Source organism: Salvelinus alpinus, chromosome 20 (assembly GCF_045679555.1).
Source record: "Salvelinus alpinus chromosome 20, SLU_Salpinus.1, whole genome shotgun sequence".
NCBI lineage: Eukaryota > Metazoa > Chordata > Actinopteri > Salmoniformes > Salmonidae > Salvelinus > Salvelinus alpinus.
The window spans coordinates 52,363,070-52,368,521 of record NC_092105.1 but is presented as its reverse complement, the minus strand read 5'-3'; the positions used below and the strand labels follow the sequence as shown (position 1 = coordinate 52,368,521).

General features: G+C 40.6%; 1 long non-coding RNA gene across 2 annotated transcripts; it reads right to left on the bottom strand.

The window, feature by feature from the left end:
• Window positions 1–1,557: 1,557 nt before the first annotated feature.
• On the bottom strand, window positions 1,558–3,442 carry LOC139547066 (uncharacterized). Of its 2 annotated transcripts, none has more exons than XR_011669330.1 (3): window positions 3,306–3,442; window positions 1,967–2,116; window positions 1,558–1,833 (listed from the first exon to the last, which is right to left on the bottom strand). It is a non-coding gene; the product is annotated as an uncharacterized lncRNA (long non-coding RNA). The 2 variants fall into 2 exon arrangements; XR_011669331.1 differs by having other exon boundaries at window positions 3,228–3,392.
• Between the last annotated feature and the right edge of the window lie 2,010 nt (window positions 3,443–5,452).

Below are 5,452 nucleotides of genomic sequence, written 5' to 3'. Positions count from 1 at the left end.
ACCAATCTGTCCCTCTGGAAAAGAGGCGGGGGCTCCTTGTTCGATACAATTTGGGGCCAAATCAACAACTCTACCACTAAATTCCACCTTTAATCTATGACACCAATGTTATACTCAGTTAAATTTTATATATTGAGCAGTGTTAGGGAACATTACTTTTAAAAGTAACTCGTTAGTTTACAACGTCACTGCCATTAAAAGTAACTTGTTACATTACACCGTTACTTACGGTGGAAAGTACTTACTGTAGTCATTACATTACTTTTGTGTTACTCTGTTGGTCATTGTTATGCCCAGTAGACTACCTTAGAATGTCTTGCCTACTTGGTACTCGCTGGATATTCAAAGTGGAGCATTCCGCTAAGCACCTAAAGAGATGTCAGTGCACCACACGGTCAGCAGCACTGATGTCATCGGACATGGTGGGAGAGAGCTCAATACCGAGATCTCTGTCAGATTTCCTAATAGTTGTTTCAGTTGTTTTAATAAAATGAACTGTGTTTTTTTTGTTGCAAAAAACAATATCTTATTTTTTATCACATTATTATTTGGCCTTTGTAGTTCAGCAGCCTATATTGAAATGTAACTGTCCCACACAAAAAATGTGTGAAGAAGGAGAAGTGTATACACATTATCATCATAAATAATAAATTATCTTATGTCCAAGTGTTCGTACGAAATTCCTTATTAAACTATCAAAATGTCTGATGAATGCAAAGAAAGTGTTACATCACAACAAAATTCTATCTTGATAATTTACTTTTTATTTATTTTTATTTAACTAGGTAAGTCAGTTAAGAACAAATTCTTATGTTCAATGACGGCCTAGGAACTGCCTTGTTCAGGGGCAGAACGACAGATTTTTACCTTGTCGGCTCGGGGATTCGATCTTTCAACCTTTCGGGTACTAGTCCCACGCTCTAACCACTAGGCTACCTGCCAATAAACCCAACGAATCAAAAGGACATTGTCCATAAATAAACAACTAACATTTATAAATCAACATGAAACGAAATACACATATTAAAGCCACTAAATACAGGCTAAATACAGGCTAAATACAGGCTATTAAGTCACGACAAGTTTTGGAGCAGAAGCACCGTCATCCTCAGCATCAACGGCAATCGGCTGGCGTGGGTCTTTCTCCACCAGTCTTGTGGAGCTGCGCTTGGCCTGAAGGTGTTTTTGCCAAAATATAGAAATACAAAACCTAGACATACAAACATAGAATGCCCACCCACATCACACCCTGACCAAACAAAAAATAGAAACATACAAAGCAATCTACGGTCAGGGCTTGACAGGAGTTGCTTTCCAAGAAGACAATGAATGTTCCTGAGTTACAGTTTTGAATTAAATCTACTCGAAAATCTATAGCAAGACCTGAAATGGTTGTCTAGCATTCATCAACAACCAATTGGACTGAGCTTGAAGACATTTTGAAAAGAAAAATGGGCAAATGTTGTACACTCCAGGTGTGGAAAGCTCTTAAAGACTCACAGCTGTAATCGCTGCCAAAGGTGCTACAAAGTATTGACTCAGGGGTATGAATACTTATTTATGTAAATTCTATATTTCTGTATTTATTTTTCAATAAATTTGCAAAAATGTCGAAAAACACATTTTCACTGTCATTATGGGGTATTGTGTGTAGACAGGTGAGATGTTTTATTTATTTAATACATTTTGAATTCAGGATGCAACACAAAAAAATGTGGAATGAAGGCACTGTACATATCAAGGCAAGAAGTCTTGACCTGTCCATGCATATTTCTCTGTCCTCAGTTTGATTGAAGGCCTCAATCTGTCTTTTTGCCTGGTAACTGATTGCTTCTAGAAAGAAAGAGAGAAGAAACAACTCGTGATCAAAATGAGAGCTACTAATTTAAAGCAATGAAAGACCTAATTGTTACAAATAATTAATATATTGGCTACATTTAAGAGAATAATACCAGCATTCGCTTACTTTATCAAGCTTGAAGATGATACACAAATTTTCTAACAAAGAAGTGTTATGAGTGAATGCACCACAAACATCTTTCCAGGCTGTTGACGCATCCTGTTCCCAATGCAGCCTCTTCCAACACCACGGGTAGTAGGGAAAAAGCATATCCATCTGCAAAAAGTGATTATATTGTTGCTACCTTAGCTGTTGTGCTTAATAACATGCTATTGAACGGTGACACTATGCATATTGGAGACAGCAATGTGATCACCAAAAAATTTGTTTAAAATCATTAGTTAGCCAGCTAGCTATTGCCTTAATTGTGCAAAAATATGATAGCTAACGTTAGCTAGCTAAGTGCTAGCCACTAGCTAGCCAGTCAGTGACACTGACGGGTTGAAACTGATAACGCAACAAAATGTATTTCACTCTATCCCATAAAACTTGACATTGCTAGCCAGGCATCAGTTAGCTAGGCATCAGTTAGCTAACACAATTTAGAATATATTAGGAAGTTGCCAAATTTCCAAACTTTTCTGGCACACTATTGAGTTGCATCAAATGTGCCACAAACCTGCGGGAAGTTCACAGCAAAAAATTCCTTTTTGTGAGGGTTCAGATGTGATCCTGAGGAATGTCCACCTCAATATATACAGTACAGTATGGCTGTCTCAAACACGTCAATGTCATGGGATTACAGGAATTTGAGAAGAATCAGATCATCACCATCATCCATACACTGAGTGTACAAAACATTAGGAACACCTTCCTAATATTGAGTTGCACCCCCCTTTGCCCTCAGAACAGCCTCAATTTATAAGGGCATGGACTCTACAAGGTGTCGAAAGCGTTCCAGAGGGATGCTGGCTAATTTTGACTCCAGTGCTTCCCACAGTCGTGTCAAGTTGGCTGGATGTCCTTTGGGTGGTGGTACACACAGGAAATTGTTATGCATTAAAAACCAAGCAGCTTTGCTGTTCTTGACACACTCAAACTGCTGTGCCTGGCACCTGCTACCATACCCCGTTTAAAGGCACTTCAATCTTTTGTCTTGCCCATTCACCCTCTGAATAGAGTACCACAGTATGAGACATAATACCCATAAAACCTAGAGGCCAAACAAGGAAATGGTTCCAATCATTTTTCCACCATTCTTTTTTCCCATATGGGATTTTAGAAACACTTCATAAGGGCTATGTTTCGTGCAGGCTTATTCTGGCATGACATGTTGATAACCGTGTAAATCTCTCTAGGACAAGTTTACTTTTATCAATATATTCACCTGTAAAAAATTGGCAACATTTCTTTAACTTGACAATTCTGTGATCTGTCTTTTGCGAGTTTTCAATTGACACAATACCTGTTTGCAAATGTGTCAGCTAGAGATGACGTGCAGGAGTATGGAGGGATGTTACGGATACAGGTAACCTGTGTGTGTGTATTTCTTTTCTCCTTCTCCCCTCACAGGTGGCAATCATCATTCACCAATCAGTCGCTAATCAGAAGACACCTGCTCCTTTTCTCTTACCCTATCACATTCCCTTTCCCTTGGTTTAAAAACCCTGTCAATTGTTCTCTCTGGAGCTCAATCTCTCTGTAGATCTCTTGTTTTTGCAACTACATTTCACTTTGTCAGTTACCCTGTGAGTATTGTTTTGTTATGGTGTTTGACTGTTTGTTTGAAGGGGGTACCAAGACAAGTCGCCCATGGGCATACACTACCCGTAGGAATACTTTGTCTAAGAACACTAGTTAGAACTGTGCGGACCACCCACTGTATTTTTGGTTAGTTGGTTAGTTGTATTGAAGTAGGCTAGTCTAGCTTAGGGGTGTTTTTGGATATTTGTTTCTTTCCTTGGGTCCAGCTCAGCCCCTTTTCCTGCCCCCCCCCCCCCTTTTACCGTGTGTTTACAAATAAACCATGAGTGTGTGACGGTAATTTAGTTGTCTGTGGTTATTTCGTTCTCACTGTTACTTTTTCACTACTATAATTTGCATGTTATGTTACGGGTCTTGTTACCATCCCCCCCTAGACTGCCGGGCCAAAGGGATTCGTAACAAGGGATTTGTAGTCTTGCATGATGCCTACGTTGATGCTAATTAGAGTTTTCGGATCTGTGAGGAAATAGAGCCGAATATATTGATAAGTCACTTAGTCCGAGAGAGATTTACATGGTTATCAAAACATCACGCCAATGTAGGCCTACACAAAACAAAGCCATTATTTTAAATGTTTCTAAAATTCCCTACGGGAAAAATTTATGTTGGAAAATCTATTGGAACCATTTCTCTGTTCGACTGCTAGGTTTTATGGGTATTATGACACCTCCACTGTTGGGCTCTATCGCACATTGAAGTGGATTCAACAGGTGACATCAATAAGGGATCATAGCTTTCACCTAGATTCACCTGGTCAGTCTGTCATGAAAAGAGCAGGTGTTCCTAATGTTTTGTACACTCAGTGTAGAAAGTCTTCAGGATATGTTCAATGTGTTTTGTATGATGCACTTTCTTTTGATGCACAAATATATTGTAATACTGTATGATACAGACAGAAGAGTATCGAGAGGTGTGTGTGACAGAATGGCAGTGGGACTGGGGGTACACAGGTGCATACACTAAATGACCTAAAGTATGTGGACACTTGCTCATCGAACATCTCATTCCAGAATCATGGGCATTAATATGGAGTTTGTCCCCCCCCCTTTGCTGCTATAACAACCTCCACTCTTCAGGGAAGGCTTTCCACTTCATGTTGGAACATTGCTGCGGGGACTTTCTTCCATTCAGCCAGAAGAGCATTAGTGAGGTCGGGCACTGATGTTGGGCTATTAGGTCTGGCTCGCAGTCAGCGTTCCAATTCATCTGTTGTACTGCCAGATGGTGACGCATGGTTCATCACTCCAGAGAACTCGTTTCCACTGCTCCAGAGTCCCATGGCGGCAAGCTTTACACCACTCCAGCCAACGCTTGGCATTGCACATGGTGATCTTAGGCTTGTGTGTGGCTGCTCGGCCATAGAAACACATTTCATGACGCTCCCGACGAACAGTTACTGTGCTGACGTTGCTTCCAGAGGCAGTTTGGAACTCTGTAGTGAGTGGTGCAACCGAGGACAGAATATGATTTTTTTCAGCCCTCGGCGGTCCTGTTCTGTGAGCTTGTGTGGCTTACCACTTACCACAATAACAGCACTTACAGTTGACCGGGCAGCTCTAGCAGGTCAGAAATTTGATGCACTGACTTGTTTGAAAGGTGGCATCCTATGCCACGTTGAAAGTCACTGAGCTCTTCAGTAAGGCTATTCTACTGCCAATGTTTGTCTATAGAGATTGCATGGCTGTGTGCACAATTTTATACACCTGTCAGCAACAGGTGTGGCTGAAATAGCCTAATACACTAATTTGAAGGGGTGTCCATTTAGTGTACAGTATATGCTGAAGGAAGTTGCTCAGGGTTAGGCAACTAGCCATGGCCCGAACAAGCCATTTTTTGTCAAAGCGGGTA